This window comes from Balaenoptera acutorostrata, chromosome 9, assembly GCF_949987535.1.
Source record: "Balaenoptera acutorostrata chromosome 9, mBalAcu1.1, whole genome shotgun sequence".
Lineage (NCBI taxonomy): Eukaryota > Metazoa > Chordata > Mammalia > Artiodactyla > Balaenopteridae > Balaenoptera > Balaenoptera acutorostrata.
In genome coordinates this window covers 40316707-40334296 of record NC_080072.1, presented here as the reverse complement: position 1 = coordinate 40334296, position 17590 = coordinate 40316707, and the positions used below count along the sequence as shown (strand labels likewise).

The 17590-nt window shown below is 41.5% G+C and overlaps 1 protein-coding gene across 4 annotated transcripts in view; it reads right to left on the bottom strand.

The window, feature by feature from the left end:
* PIK3C2A (phosphatidylinositol-4-phosphate 3-kinase catalytic subunit type 2 alpha) overlaps positions 1–17013 on the bottom strand; it is a 106021-nt gene extending 89008 nt beyond the window's left edge. For 2 of the 4 annotated variants that reach the window (XM_057553775.1, XM_057553778.1), the window contains exon 1: positions 16861–17002. The gene's annotated coding sequence lies outside the window, so the exon portion shown is untranslated. Of the gene's footprint in view, positions 1–16850 lie in introns of all 4 variants that reach the window. The other 2 variants (XM_057553776.1, XM_057553777.1) reach the window with 2 other exon arrangements.
* Between the last annotated feature and the right edge of the window lie 577 nt (positions 17014–17590).

Sequence of the window (17590 nt, the reverse complement as noted above, 5' to 3'; positions counted from 1 at the left end):
TTATGATAAGGGAGAAGTATACTGGGGACTTCTGGAATACCAGCAACATTCTAGTTTCTAACGTTGCGACTGGTTACACAAGTGTTGGTTTTACAATTATTTGTTAAACAATCATATACGATTTATGCACTTTTTTCTGTGTTATTTCACAATAAAAAAGAATCCACTCCCCACATATTTTAAATACATTTTCATATCTGTATTATACATGGTATGTGAAAAATAAAGAACACCTGCATTATGAATAGTATGTGGGGTTTTTTCTTACCCACACGTGGCAAATTATGTGAACACAAGAAGTTCAACTTTTTAGTGATGCCATAAAAAAATACAAGAGCTATACTGTCCTTTTTCATTTGCCAATCCATAGGCTAAATTAAGGACACTGCCCTAACTCATTAAGGGATATGGGGAAAGCGTTAAGACTGTAAAAGAAAACAACAAACTATAAAATATGGTTTTTCAAATTTTCACCATCTGTGAATCACTTAATGGGCATTGCACATAACATGATCAATTTATGTAAAAAAATATACATTGTATTTAAAAACACAAGTAAAACATTTAAAAATGAATAGTAAGATACTCCTATCACTGAGATAGATGACTGCACACTCTCACCATTGTACGTATACCCAGTTTATTTATTTTGCTTCTTATTTGAATTAAATTAGAAAATCTTAATTCAATTATAGCTTATCAGGAAGGCAGCAATGTTTGGTAGTGGCTCTGTGACAGCGGTCCCCAACCTTTTTGGCACCAGGGACCACTTTCCTGGAAGACAATTTTTCCACGGACGGCGGTGGGGGGATGGGGGGGTAGGGAATGGTTCAGGCGGGAATGCGAGCAATGGGGGGGATGGTTCAGGCGGTAATGCGAGTGATGGGGAGTGATGGGGAGCAATGCGGAGCGGCAGATGAAGCTTCGCTCCCTCGCCCACCGCTCACCTCCTGCTGTGCAGCCCGGTTCTTAACAGGCCACGGACCGGTACCAGTCCACGGCCTGGGGGTTGGGGACCCCTGCTCTATGAGATAGTTATGGATATGTACATAAAATCTTAGAGGCGTTACCTTCAAATATTTCTGAATTTGAGCATTTCTTCATTGTATTCCTGCTACCATCCTAGACCAACCATCATCTCTTGCCTGGATTAGTGAAATAGCCTCCCAAACTGTCTCCAGCACCCCTCCATCCTGCCCCTTCACACTATTCTCAACACAGCAGCCAGAGTGATATTGAAAAAGATCATCTCACCCCTATGCTCAGAACTTGCAACAGCTCCTATCTCAGAGAAAAGATAAAATCTTTACAATAGTCCACGAGGCACTCTAATATCTGGTCCCCTATTTCTTCTCTCCTATAACTCTCCTCTCTGCTACTGTCACACGAGCCTCCTTGTTCCTCAAATACATCATGTTTCTCAATCAGAGGTTTTGCTCTTCTGTTTTCTCTGACTGGACTGTTCTTCCCCTGGATAGCTGAATGACTCGCTTTCTCGCCTCCTTCAAGTCTTCATTGAGAAGGTAACATATGAGTAAAGTCCTCCCTGATAACCTAGTTATAACCACAACTTTCTCTAACTCAACTGCCTATGCACTTTACTTATTTTCTTCTTAGCATGCAGTACCATCCAAAATACTGTATATTTTACTTATTTTATTGTCTATGTTTCCCCACTAGACTATAAAATTCATGAAGCTGAGATTTATCTGTTGGGTTCATCCTTGCATCCCCAAGCACCTAGAACAGTCCTGGAACAAGGAGGAAGCAGTTCTTCACTGTGGAGTGTCTTCGGTATTCTGTAATATACTCAAGAGTACACAAAGGGCTTCCCTGGTGGCGCAGTGGTTGAGAGTCTGCCTGCTAATGCAGGGGACACGGGTTCGAGCCCTGGTCTGGGAAGATCCCACATGCCACGGACCAACTAGGCCCGTGAGCCACAACTGCTGAGCCTGCGCGTCTGGAGCCTGTGCTCTGCAACAAGAGAGGCCGCGATAGTGAGAGGCCCGCGCACCGCGATGAGGAGTGGCCCCCGCGTGTCGCAACTGGAGAAAGCCCTCGCACAGAAACGAAGACCCAACACAGACAAAAATAAATAAATAAATTAATAATAATAAAAAAAAAAGAGTACACAAAAATAGACTCAAAATTAATATTTTAACCTAAGAGGTACAACAGATTTTTAATCCACTCTTGTTGCATTCATTTTCATTTAAAGTACTTAGAAATCATCTTAAATGTGCCAAATAATAAACCATTAATTTCTTTCTCTGAGGGAAGAAAATCACGTGTACATATTTTCAGAACGGTTCTTCAGAGCCACATGTTTTTTAGACAGACTGAAACACATTATTATTTTAAGTACTTTTGGGAAATACAGTTCATCTCTACTTGCTAATTTAAAATACTGGCCTTGGGCTCAACAGAGCGATTTGGCTAGAGATGAACCTTCTTATCTATGCAAAACTGAAGAACTGAATGAAGTCATAAAAGTAGAGACTGAACTGGGATAATGCATAGAGCAAAGAGAGAAAAAGAGAAATCATGAGGGCCACAAATACTTAAACAGGAAACAAAAGGTCAAAGGATAAGTATAAAGATAAGTATAAAGACTGGTAACAGAAATAAGGAAATAGGATATCCTAAAATGGAGATGTCACTATTGTCAGAAACTGCAGAGATTACACAGGATGAGGACTGAAAAAACTCTAAATTTAAGACCTCATTTGTGATTATTTTAATAACTTTACTGAGATCTAATTAACTTATTATAAATTCATCCACTTAAAGCATACATTTTAGCTGTTTTTGGTATATTCAGAATTGTGTGACCATCACCACTACCAGATTTCAGAACATTCTCATCACCCCCCAAAGTAACTCTACCCATTAGCAGTCACTCCTCATTCCCCACCCCCAGACCCTCATTAGTGATTTAGATAAGTACGGAAAACTGAAAAAGTAAGGAATTAGAAGTAAAAAGGGCATATTCTTTGACAGTAAAAGGAACTAGGTAGACAGGAGGAGGTGTCAGGAATGGCTGTTTAAAATGGGAAAGGATTTCAACTTGTGGTAGGTTGAAGAGAAGGATTCAGGGCACAAAGACTGAAAGGCACAAGAGACAGGAGATAAATACTAGCTCAGATACTGGGTAGAGCTGAAAGAGAATCAGAAGCATAGTTGGAAGGGTCTGACTTGGAAAGGAAGAGAAACCTTGGGAGACTGAGGTGATAGAGGTAAGAAACTACTAAGTCAATAACTAAAAATGGAGGACTGGGAAGAGCCAATGATGGAAAGCAGATTTGCCTTTTTTTTTAATATAAATTTATTTATTTATCTATTTATTTTTGGCTGCGTTGGGTCTTTGTTGTTGTGCGCGGGCTTTCTCTAGTTGCGGCGAGTGGGGGCTACTCTTCATTGGGGTGCGTGGGCTCTAGGTGTGCAGCCTTCAGTAGTTGCGGCACGTGGGCTCAGCTGTTGTGGCCTGTGGGCTCTAGAGAGCAGGCTCAGTAGTTGTGGCGCACGGGCTTAGTTGCTCCGCGACATGTGGGATCTTGCCGGACCAGGGCTCAAACCCGTGTCCCCTGCATTGGCAGGCGGATTCTTTACCACTGCACCACCAGGGAAGCCCAGATTTACTTTTCACTATCTAAACTTTCGTGGAGTTTTAAATATTTCATCATTTGTAGGCTATTTTAAAACAAAGGTGATAAATATGTAATAGAGGGATTTTCTCTTACTAGGATATACAAAGTGGCAAGAGACTGTCACTCTCATGCCAACAATGAAAAACAAGGTAAATAAGCTAAAAAAAAAAATAGTTGTAAGACATCAGAGAGTAGAGGACATAAAAAACCAAATAAATTAAATTCCAGAAAGTGATAAACCCTTCACAGGAGAAGCAGTCCCATCACTACTCTCAACCCTGATACAGCAGGAGGAGGAGGAATGCACTGTAGACAGGAATAAGGAGAAATAAGCCAGACTTTTAACAGTCACACGTAGGCTAGCATGACAGATTACAATTCTAAGAAGTGATAGAAGCAAGTCTGAGTGGTCTAAAACACTAGATTAAGAATTACAAGGAACCCCAGACACAGAACAAGTCTGTACCCACCCACCAAATCTTTTCCATGGGTCTTCACTAAAGGCACAGCTAGCACAGTGAAAGCTGGGGACATGGCAGAAGAGCTGAAAGAGATCCCCTGTGAGGTTCATGGGCCTCCCTGAAGTACAAGGCAGCCACTGCCCCTAAAAAAGACCAGGGAGGTGAGCAGGGAGAAATCCATCATAGCACTCCAAGCTTTCAGCTACCAATGGCTCAGGACATAGCAGGAGAGCTGAGAAAAAGCCCCCCAAGGCATTCCAGGCCTTTACCAACTGTAAGAGAGCTGCCCTCCAGAGGCTGGGGTAATGGAAGCAAGACAGAGATCTCATGAGACACAGAAAGCAGGACTAGAGAACAAAGAAACTTCCCAGCAACCTAAAAAGCTGGCAGCTAGGCTGCAAAACAAATCTCTGGAATCAAGTCAATGCTCAGATCCCAAATCCTGCTAAAGAGAAAGTTATAATTCTGCCCCAAAGTAATTCAATGTAGTGTTGAATCGAATCAAATTAAAGCTGCAACAAAGCACAGACCCATTTTACTTATAAATCAAACTTTCTCAATTTAATGGCCTGACAGAATAAAGGGCATTTTGGAGGCAAATATTAAGTAAATAATAAGTAAACTTCAGTATCTACTCTTGTTTTATATAAGTTGTCTGGCATATAATCAAAGATTATAAGACAAACAAGAAAATGTGGCCCATGGTAGAAGAAACAGTCAAAATAAGCAGACACAGAGATGGCCCAAATGTTGAAATTGTCAAATAGGAATTTTAAAGTAATTAGCATGAAAATGCTAAATTTAGCACAAAAGGTAGATGATATACATGAAGCAGAGGAGGATTACAGCACAGTAGTACAAAATTATTAAAAAAAAGAAATATTAGAGGGCTTCCCTGGTGGCGCAGTGGTTGAGAATCTGCCTGCCAATGCAGGGGACATGGGTTCGAGCCCTGGTCTGGGAAGATCCCACATGCCGCGGAGCAACTAGGCCCGTGAGCCACAACTACTGAGCCTGCGCATTTGGAGCCTGTGCTCCGCAACAAGAGAGGCCGCGACAGTGAAAGGCCCGCGCACCGCGATGAAGAGTGGCCCCCACTTGCCACAACTAGAGAAAGCCCTCGCACAGAAAAGAAGACCCAACACAGCCATAAATAAAATAAATAAATAAAAATAAATTAAAAAAAAAAAGAAATATTAGAAAGGAAAAATATATCAGAAATGAAGAATTAATTAGATGGACTTAACAACAAAGAAAAGACTGGTAAACTCAGAAACAAATCAAAAGAAAATATTCAAACTAAAAGAGAAAAAAAGAGGGGGAGAGGTAAAATAGCATGCCTGAGTTCTATCGGACAATTTCAAATGGTGTAACACACATGTATTTGGAGTCCCAGGAGAGGATAGAGAGACTGAACAGAAGAAATATTTGAAGAGAAAATGGCCACAAACTTTCTATAAGTGAAGAAAGACAACACCAAACAAATCTTAAGTTGCGTGAAGACAAAATAAGAAAAATATACCAGAGAATTAACCTAGTGGGGTTGCAGAGTAATACAGATTAAACAACTACCTGAAAGAAACAGCTTCAGGTTTTACTAACATTGGTGGAGTTAAGGTCAAATCAATATAATATCTAGGGACTTCCCTGGTGGCACACTGGTTAAGAATCCACCTGCCAATGTGGAGGACATGGGTTGGAGCCCTGGTCTGGGAAGATCCCACATGCCGCGGAGCAACTAAGCCCATGCGCCACAACTACTGAGCCTGCGCTATAGAGCCCACAAGCCACAACTACTGAAGCCCGTGTGCCTAGAGTCCCTGCTCCACAACAAGAGAAGCCATGGCAGTGAGAAGCCCACACACCGCAACGAAGAGTAGCCCCCACTCGCCACAACTAGAGAAAGCCTGCGCGCAGCAATGAAGACCCAACACAGCCAAAATAAATAAATAAAATTTTTAAAAATATACATATAATATCTAGAGAGTCTGTTCCTAAAGAACCACGGAGGTTTCTATAATAATTTCACTTGTACAATTTAATCATTTTTCTCCAAATTTAGATACATTAAAAGTGCAGTTATATTTCTAGGTTTAGGTTTATGCCACAATAAAACTTCCTTATTTCAACCTAACGTAATTTTACTACTGTGTGGATTTTTAGTGAAATGGTTTTTGACAAGAATTAAGAATAAGTTAAACCACCAAGCTCAATTATCCAAAATCAAAAATCTTCTCTCAAAAAAATAATAATCCTAAAACCTCCATCTATCAATATGAACTTTTATAATTAAACTTAATATACCGCCAAGGAGGGGAAAACTAGTATATTCAATTATTAGGCGTAATAGGAAGTCAAAGGTGTGTTTTATGCAAAGACATTTACGTGATTTGCGTTGTTCAAAGATCTCTATTTGCTCTATGGAAAACAGATGTAATAAAAACAAAAATGGAAACCAGGAGGCCAATTAACAAATAACTGAAATGGTACAGGAAAGAACCAGTAATAACTTGAATTAGGATGACAGCAATGGAAATGTTAAGTGGCTTGATTTAAACAGGCAAACAAAAAAGATAAGTTTAGACAGTAAATAAAATATGGGGAAAAAAGTAATGTAATAGAGAATGACTTAGATGGGGGACAATATTTTTAATAGTAGAATGAGGGAAAAGATGAAATTGGAACCATAACCTGGACATAAGAAAAGAGTGAAGTCATGGGAAAAGCTAAGAAAAGAGTCTTCCCAAGGTTCTTCACAAGTTTAAAGATGTATGAGCCGAGCCTGGCTCTCGCATTCTTTAGCCTCTATACCACACTTATAATTATGCTTTGCCCAATACTATAAGCAATTAATAAAGGGCTTAATTCTCCCATTTTGACAAAAATCAACAGCTACGCTGTAGTCTAACAAGCACTAGCAGTCATTATACCACCGTCAGCTCTTATGAGCAGCATTCTACACATAAGGGGTTCACAACCAGAGCATTAATCCATAACAACTTTCTATATCTGCTTATGTGTATCACTGTATGTGTCTGGGAAGGGGACAAAGAGGGGGATACTGTCACAGCAAGAGGTTCCTGTTCAAAGACATTTTACTGACAAAGCAGTTTTCAATCTAACCCAGAATCCCAACAGTAGTACTGCTTTGTGAAGATAATTACTGAACTTTGGACTACTTTATTGTTCATTCATTTAACATGAATCATTAAATATACTCTGACATTACCCCAATTCCAACATGGCAAATAACAGTAAGCTTCTGCGCTGTTATGGTATATGCCTCCATTTCCAACATGGCTTAAGGTAGGAAAAAATAAAACTGGATTGCAACTGAGAATCACCAAGTAGGGAATAATAATGAAAAACTGACATGAATACTGCTGGAATTTTTCTCCTAAACTCCATCAATTTCTATGGCTAACAAAACTCTATTTTCACATGACATCAAATACATGAAATTACTAGTTTTATAGAACAACAGTGATAACAAAAAGAAAATGAAGTAGCAGCAAGACCCAAGCTCAAATATCAGACCTCCCTCTTATTAACTGCATATTCCTAAACAACTTACTTAATCTGCCTTTGTCTTAGTTTTCTCATCTGTAAAACACAGATATCTTACAGTGTAGTCAGGGTTAAATAAAATAATATACATATATTCTTAGTATATAACAGGCATAAAAAAATACATGTATTACGGGACTTCCCTGGTGGTGCAGTGGATAAGACTCTGCGCTCCCAATGCAGAGGGCCCGGGTTCGATCCCTGGTAAGGTAACTAGACCCCACATGCATGCCGCAACTAAGAGTATGCATGCCGCAACTAAGAGTTTGCATGCCAAAACTAAGGAGCCCGCATGCTGCAACTAAGGAGCTGGCAAACCGCACTAAGGAACTCTGGTGTCGCAACTAAGGAGCTCACCTGACACAACTAAGGAGCCCATGTGTTGCAACTAAGGAGCCCGCCTGCTGCAACTAAGACCCCACGCAACCAAAAAATTAAACATTAAAAAAAAGACATGCATTACACCTGTTCAACTATTGGAACAACCATCAGTATGTTCCTACCTTTTTTTTTTTTTTTTTTTTGGGCTGCATTGGGTCTTCACTGCTGCGTGTGGGCTTTCTCTAGTTGCGGCAAGTGGGGGCTACTCTTCCTGCAGTGCACAGGCTTCTCATTGTGGTGGCTTCTCTTGTTGCGGAGCACAGGCTATAGGCGCGCAGGCTTCAGTAGTTGTGGCTCACAGGCTCTAGAGCACAGGCTCAGTAGTTGTGGCGCATGGGCTTAGTTGCTCTGCAGCATGTGGGATCTTCCCAGACCAGGGCTCAAACCTGTGTCCCCTGCATTGGCAGGCAGATTCTTAACCACTGCGCCACCAGGGAAGTCCCATTTTTTAAAAAATATTTATTTATTTATTTTTGGCTGTGTGGGATCTTAGTTTCAGCATGCGGGATCCTTCAGTGCAGTGTGCAGGTTCCAGAGTGCGTGGGCTCAGTAGTTGCGGCGCGTGGGCTTAGTTGCCCTGAGGCATGTGGGATCTTAGTTCCCCAACCAGGGATCGAACCCACGTCCCCTGCATTGGAAGGCGGATTCTTAACCACTGGACCACCAGGGAAGTCCCTGTTCCTACCATTTAAAAAGGCAGCTTAGGGACTCCTCTGGCGGTCCAGTGGTTAAGACTCTGCGCTTCCACTGCACGGGGCGCAAGTTTGATCCCCGGTTGGGGAACTAAGATCCCACAAGCTGCGTGGCATGGCCAAAAAAAAACCAGGCAGCTTACTGCCAATAAGCACATGAAAAGATGCTCAACATTATTATTCATTAGGGAAACACAAATCAAAACCACAATGAGAGACCACTTCACACCTACTAGAATGGACTATAATTTTAAAAAAGGATAGGGCCTTCCCTGGTGGCGCAGTGGTTAAGAATCCACCTGCCAATGCAGTGGACACGGGTTCGAGCCCTGGTCTGGGAAGATCCCACATGCCACGGAGCAACTAAGTCCATGCACCACAACTACTGAGCCTGCGCTCTACAGCCTGCATGCCACAACTACTGAAGCCTGTGTGCCTAGAGCCAGTGCTCTGCAACAAGAGAAGCCACCGCAGTGAGAAGCCCACACACCACAACAAAGAGTAGCCCCCACTCGCCACAACTAGAGAAACCCTGCGCGCAGCAATGAAGACCCAACACAGGCAAAAATAAATAAATATATTAGTTTAATTTTAAATAAATTAATTAATTAAATAATTTTTGGCCACGCCACACAGCTTGTTGGATCTTAGTTCCCCAACCAGGGATTGAATCCGGGCCTCAGCATTGAGAACGTGGAGTCCCAACCACTGGACCACCAGGGAATTCCCCACAATTTCTAAAGGTTACATTCCATTTATAGTTATTATAGACTGTTGACTATATTCCCTGTATTGTGCAATATATCCTTATAGTTTATTTTATACATAATAGTTTGTACCTCTTAATCCCCTACCGCTATATTGCCCCTCTCCCCTTCCCTCTCCCCACTGGTAACCACTAATTTATTCTCTATATCTGTGAGTCTGTTTCTTTTTTTGTTATATTCATTAGTTTATTGTATTTTTAGATTCCACATTTAAGTAATATCATATAATATTTGTCTTTCTCTGTCTGACTTATTTCACTTAGCATAATATCCTCCAAGTCCACCCATACTGTTGCAAATGGCAAAATTTCCTTCTTTTTTATGGCTGAGTAGTATTCCACTGTGTGTGTGTGTGTGTGTGTGTGTGTATACATACACACACATATATATACATACATATATATATATACTACATCTCTACCAATTCATCTGTTGATGGACACTTAGCTTGCTTCCATATCTTGGCAATTAAGTAGAGTTATAGAGACAGAAAGCAGATTAGCAATTACCAGGAGCTAGGACGAAAGGGAATGGGTAGTTACTGCTTAATGGGTACAGAGTTTCTGTTTGGAGTGATGAAAAATTTTGGAAATAGTGGTGATGGTTGCATAACATTGTACATATAAAGTCACTGAATTGTACACTTAAAATTGGGTAAATGACAAATTTTGTTATATATAATTTATAATAAAAGTCATTAGAAAGTCATCATGACAGAAATCTTCACACAATTTCCAAACAAAAAACTTAATTCTAGAATCTTGTGTTTTTGACAATTAGCAAATACAGTTTACACACGTAAAAAAAATAATAAGGGAAGCCAGGTCCAGAGTTTTTGGGAATTCTCTGTACTATCTTAACAATTTTTCTGTAGTCTAAAACTGTTCTAAAAATTAGTTAGCTTGGTTTCTTTCTTTTAAAGGGTTTATTGAATCTCAAAACATTATGCTAAGTGAAAGAAGCCAGACTTAGAAGGCTATAGGTACCGTACGATGCCAATTTATATGACATTCTTGGAAGGCAAAACTATAGAAATGAAAAAGAAAAATCAGTTGTTGCCAGAGAGTGGAGGGTGAGTGGGAGGGAACAATTACAAGGGGCAAAAGGACACTTTCTAAAGCGACTGAATTACTCCATATCTTAATTGTGGTGGTGGCAGTTACACACTGTCACTATTTCTCAAAATTTATAGAGCTGTACATCTAAAACAGATACATTTTACTATAAGTAAATTATATATCAATAAATCTGACTTAAACAAAACAAACAAACAAAACGAACAAAAACATGACATGATGCTGTAACTGTTCAGGATTTTTTCTTTTGGCTGCGTTGGGTCTTCGTCGCTGCGCACGGGCTTTCTGTAGTTGCAGCGAGCGGGGGCTACTCTTCGTTGCGGTGCGCGGGCTTCTCACTGCCGTGGCTTCTCCTGTTGTGCAGCACAGGCTCTAGGCGCGCAGGCTTCAGTAGTTGCGGCACACGGGCTCAGTAGTTGTGGTGCACGGGCTTAGCTGCTCTGCGGCATGTGCGATCTTCCCAGACCAGGGCTCGAACCCGTGTCCCCTGCACTGGCAGGCAGATTCTCAACCACTGCGCCACCAGGGAAGCCCCCATGTCATGTATTTTAATACAGGCAGAATTCCAGTCTGCTAAATGTCATCATGAGATCCAGTCAGATGAAACCAGGCTATAGTCTCGAGACAAAGAGCACATTTCCCAACTCAGCGCTATAGTCTAAAAAACACTTACACACTAAACTAAAAAGAAGGGACTTTCCTGGTGGTGCAGTGGTTAAGAATCCTCCTGCCAATGCAGGGGACACGGGTTCGAGCCCTGGTCTGGGAAGATCCCACATGCCACGGAGCAACTAAGCTCGTGCACCACAACTACTGAGCCCGCGTGCCACAACTTGCCACAACTCCTGAAGCCCGCATGCCTACAGCCCAAGCTCCGCAACAAACAGAAGCCACCGCAATGAGAAGCCGGAGCACCGCAACCAAGAGTAGCCCCCGCTTGCTGCAACTAGAGAAAGCCCACGCTCAGCAACGAAGACCCAACGCAACCAAAAATAAATTAAAAAAAAAAAAAAAAACTAAAAAGAAGAGTCAGAACAGTTATAAATTACATTATGAACACATATAAAGTGACTTAATAAATCAATCTGGTTATGGCTACTCATAGCAGTATGGTTTTGTTTACAGGTAATTAGGTCTCCTTCAGAGTTTATGGGGGGTGGGGGATACCTGCTTTGCATAATTTCCAAAACTGCAAATAACACATTTGAAAAAGTGTTTTCCTGTTCCCTAATTAGGCAGGTATTTAAGTGCACGTATCTCTCCCATCAACATCCATGTTCTTTTCCCACCTCACCAGAAGGTAAGTACCTCTTACCTTTGATTTCCTTCTATTGTCTCCTCTCATATTCCCCACCCCTTTATCTAGAAGGACTGCCTTTGCTTTTTCCTCTCATTCCACAGTAGAACTTTAACAATACTTAACGTCTTCCTGCTTCTACTAGTATTTTCTGAAAGTAAACTGCCAATTTCAGTTTTTATAGGAAAATACTCTTTTAAAAAATGACCTGTTTCAATTAGAATTACCCATATTGCAAATTTTTTAACCAATTTTCCTTTATGAACACTGCCTATTCTTTTCTCATAGTAAAATTCTTATCAAATCCCTACTCATTTCACAACAGGAACTCACATTACTCTACTGCTTATTATAGTCAACAACCTCTCTTTCCGTACTCTTAGCCACGTCTTACACACTACTCAAGCCACAACAAGTTCACAGCACATGCTAAGATTTCCTGAATCATCCAAATAATATAAAAGTTCTGACCACTGGCCTCTAAATTTATATTGCAGATGTCTATTTATTCTCATTTCCTACTTCACCTCTGTCTTGCCTTTATCTTTTTAAATAAGCTTTGCAAATCCTTCCTTAAAGCTATACTTTTTCTCTTATCTAAGTTTTTCCCCAAGTTGTTCCCTGTACACTGAAATAATTCTGTCCTTGACACTTCATCACCTTCTTCCTACAGTAACAGTTTAAGATCTAAACCCTCTACTCAAAAATCAAACATCTTGCCTAGTTAACGCTCATCTATTTTAAATGTAACTATACTATCCCTTACATTTTTTCTTTCCCATTAATAATTTTTTAATAACTAAACTACTTTCTGCTATATGTATTGTAGTTGGTCTCTCCAAGCTGGAATATAAATTCCTTAAAGGCAGGAAGTACCCATTAATACACACTCCAAAATCTGTTAAGTGCTATGTATCTAAACACTGAAGTACCATAGAAGAGATGCAATGAAAAGAACTCTAGGCTTAGCATTGTAAGACACTGTAAATTCAAGCAATACCTCTAATGTATTATCCTAAACAAGTCACAACTTCACTGGGTCTCATTTTCCTCTTCAAGAAAATGAGAAAAATACCTGCCCCATTTATTTCAGAGAATAAGGTTTGGGGGTGAGGGGAGGATTACTTACTCTATAATCATCAATCAATACAAATGTAAGGATATAATTTATCATTTTTTAAATTTTTTAATTTAATTTTATTTATTTATTTTTGGCTGCATTGGGTCTTTGTTGCTGTGCGCAGACTTTCTCTAGTTGCGGCAAGCGGGGGCTACTCTTGGTTGTGGTGCGCAGGCTTCTCATTGCGGTGGCTTCTCTTGTTGCAGAGCACAGGCTCTAGGTATGTGGGCTTCAGTAGTTGTGGCTTCAGTAGTTGTGGCTCACGGGCTCTAGAGCACAGGCTCAGTAGTTGTGGTTTATGGGCTTAGCTGCTCCACAGCATGTGGGATCTTCCTGGACCAGGGCTTGAACCCGTGTCCCCTGCATTGCCAGGTGGATTCTTAACCATTGTGACCAGGGAAGCCCACTTTATCATTGTTAGTCATAGTTATCATGACTAAATAAGCCTCTGGTTTTTTTTTTTTAAAACCAAACTCAATGCACAACAAATTAAGTGAATCAGCACTGTACATCATTTATTTATCAATAATGTAACTTTTGTACTATAAGACTAACAGAAAGCCATATGTTTAACAGTAGGGATGTTCATTTTATAGTATCTTAATTCATTCTCAAGGTTAAAAGATAAATATGCTGCTAAACCAATAATAACTGCCTTCTAATCTACTAAAATCAAGAGTGTTTAAAAACCCCATTCACTTTTGTACCCAAATAGCTGAATTAAAAATTTTAAGAGACCCAAAATGTAGTTTAAAATTGTACAAATCTCCATTTTTAACTGCTTAAAATGTACATGTGCACTATCTCACTGTATTTTGAATCCATCACATGTTATAAATAACAGACTGCAGAGACAAGGAGAGATACAAAGTATATATAAAAACACAAAATAAAGATATCTCAAAATGTGACTGCACCAGACACAGGGAAAACAAAGTTTCTTCTAGTCCCAACCAAAACCCTATGAACAACCTGAAAGATCTCCTACAGCAACATCATTTTCAAGTATGACTATAATTCCAATCAAAAGAACATCATGTATGACTACTATCAAAATGACTAGAAATTATAAATTACTACATTTATACATTTCTCATAGGAGTTGCTTTTCCTTTTCAACCAGGAATCCAAGACGGAAAAGCAGAATTTTCATATGCTAGATCTGCATTGTCCAATATGGTATGTACTAACCACAAACACCTATTGAGTGCTTGACAAGTAGCTAGTCCAAAGTAAGATATGTTGTAAGTGTAAAATATTCACCAGATTTCAAGATTTACCAAGAAAATGTACAATATCTTACATACGTGGCTCTCATTTAATATTTCTACTGGACATCATTGATTTAGATGTAGTCCAACTCTCAAATGAAAAAAACAAGATACCAGAGGTATTAAACAGCTTGGTAGTATCACAGCAGGGTCTGGAAGCTGATAACCTCTATTCTGCCCTCATTAATAAAAGGAATTCACCCTTTGAGACTCAATTTGAGCATCTCTGTCCTCATGAGATGCACTCATTCCCTCTCCATCTCTCAGCCCAGGTGATCACATCCTTTTTAAGTGTTTTGGATCCACAACCCTTACATGCCCTTATAACCATACTGTTACAATCTGTGTTTGTCTCCCCCAGATGGACTAGAGAACTTACTGGGGACAAGCATTCATTCATTTTTTTTTCTCATTCATTTTTCTATTACTAGAACCACTGCTGTACCAGACACCCCTATAGGCCCTCTGAAAACAAGATCTTCCATACGGTCAATTCTTAGCCTTACTCAGGTACAACTAACAAATCACATCATGTACTGTGTGAATGAACTGCACTAAAACATTCACCTTTATCATTTACCTGTCTTAAATTATTTTTGGAATATGGCAAATACAATAAAAATGGATAATTTATATTATCAAAGAAACACAAGTTACAAAGCATTAAAAAAAAAGTGCTTCACCCTGCTGCTCTGAAAAGTTTGGTCTGAGGCTCTGATAAGAACTCTGAACTCTTGGGAAATTCAGTACTCTTGGTTAGGTATAAGTTCATTTATTGAATGTGCTTACTAAGTGCAAAAACATTGGGCTAGATTAAAGAAGGATTCCTGGACATGGAAACTGATGCAGCAATCTCCAATTAATTGAAAATTTTAGAACCATTTACAGCAGAAGAGAAAAACAAAGAATCATATGCTTAACATACAACTAATTATATAAAGTTATAGTTTCTAGAATTCCTAAATGCAAGCATGCCAACTTTTATATTCCATGAAACAGAAAAAGTTGTGAAACCTATGGATGTAAACACAATATTGCTTGCCAAGAAAAACTGCAAGCAACATTGCATACAAAACACAAATCACAACAGAGATTTTCATAAGAAAAAATTGTTTTAGAATCTATTAATTTAAGCAAAATTACTTGAAGCAGCTCTATATGTGCTTTGTACCTATGTAAAATCACTCTTGAATTAGGTGTGAGTTAAGTAATTCAGTCAAAATGCTTTTCAGTACTCAAAGACTGCGGTAATATTCAACAAGCAGTTATCTTCGACGGTACAGACTTCAACCAAGGCACTTCGGTCTAATTTGCTACTATGAATAAGAGCATCAGCCCCAGTCCTGGCAGAGTTGCTGAGAGGTGTCTTATGTGGAAACCTAACCACAAGCCAAGGAGGCAAAGGTACAAAGTCTCTCCTGGAATCAGTGTTCCTGGAGCCCCCTACAGCCGTCCCTCTTTTTATACTACGTCTTCACCACTCTTCTAAGAATAGCTTTCTTTTTTCTGCATCTCTTCTAATCTGTAGTTTTGCTGCTCCAGTATGTTACACAATTTTCCCAACAGAACTTTTCTGCCTGATACCCACCTGGAAAGACTTTAGGGTACCTCTTTAACAAGCAATCTTGTTCACAGAGAAAGGCCTCCTTCCTTACACCCAATTCAACACCCACTGTTCAAAATAAAAATATAACTACAACCTGAACTTCCATCAGGCTAATATAGGGGAAGAACTACCACAGGTTCTCTCTTCCACGTTCTTTATCTCCAGACTTTATTCCTCACTTACTTTTCTCCTTCCTCATTTCCCTCCTCAATCCCTGCTCCCCCCAGAAAAAATTCCACAGCTGGAGAATCTCGTTCTTAAAGCCAAACCATTTAGTGAGGATAAATAAGCATGCGCTTTTTTCCCTTCAATTATTTATTGTTCCTCCGTCATTCAGGAAGAGTTAAGCAAATATTTTTAATCTGACCGCCCTCCCAGAAAGATGATGCGCTAAATACACACTGAAATAATACTGTCTTCCCCGAAGCAAGTGGATTCGCGGCAAAAAAAAAAAAAAAAGCAACCGGGGTGGGGGTGGGGTTGGAGAAAAAGGATCTTTCGCCCCCAAAGCCGGAGATGGGGCAAGGAGGCGAAAAGCAGCGAGGATGGGGGGATGCGGGTCACAGCTGAGAAGTGCAGCACACACAGTCGCCAGAATCCAACAATTCGACCAGAGGGTAGGACCGGCCATCGCGGCTCCGGCCAGGTCCCGAGAACCAGGGGGTGGCTTCTCCTCCCCCCTTGGGACAAAACTAACTTCCAGGCGCCCCCCCACCTCCGCCCCCGACGAGAGGGTCCTGGTGGGACGCAGGCACCTTCGGAGGGGCAGCTGGCAACGGCCTGGATGGAAGCAAGGCCCGGAGGGAGGTGAGTCGATTAGGTCAGCGCCGAGAGTACGGGATGGAGGGTCAGAAGCGGGAACCCGGGGGACCGGGGGCCGCGGCAAGAGACCCTCCCAAGACCTCCGGGGCCCTTCGCCGCCTTTGCAGAGCAGGGTCCCAGGTTCCGGCCCCCGCCGCACCTACCGCTCCTCACCTCACGCTGCCTGAGCCTCTGCCTCCTCACCTCACGCTGCCTGAGCCTCTGCCTCCACCGCAACCCAAGCCTCCACAGCCGCCACGGTCCGAGCCATTTTCCACTCAGCCGCCTCAGCCGCTGCCGAAAGCATCGGCGGACTCTGCGGCCAGCCAAGCAGAGACGTCACTTCCGGCCGGTTAAGCACCGCCTTCCGTGCCCAGGCTTCTTGCGGATTGGCTGGTGTGGACGGCCTACCTGAGGAGTGGGCGGGGCTTGGGCCCGTCGCGTGAGGCTCTAGCTGGGGGAGTGGGGGGTGACTCCGGCTCCCCGGGAGGAGTGCCCTGCGGGTTTAGGACGTCTCTCTGTGCAGCCCCAGACCAGGGGAGGGGGTCTCCGGGGACCCCAGTCGGCCACCTTTCAGGCCCGGCGTCCGAAGTCCCCCCCCCGCCCCCAACCTCGGAACTATTCTATTGTTCCCGTGCCCTCTCCTGGGACTCTGCACTCGCCTGCATCCGGGCTGCAGCTCCCAGATTCGTGGTTTTGGCCCCAGGCCCGAGGAGATTAGTTTGTGATTGGAGGACTGAAAGGAACAGGCAAGATATAAAATCGTTCACTCCAACCAGCGTTTACCGAGTCCTCACAGTGCATCAGGTGCTGCGGGGTGTGTAATTAGTAGTCCGCCCATCACGTGGATCGTTTAAAGTGCTTTCACATCAGTGTCTCATCTAATCCTCACAACAGCCAGGTG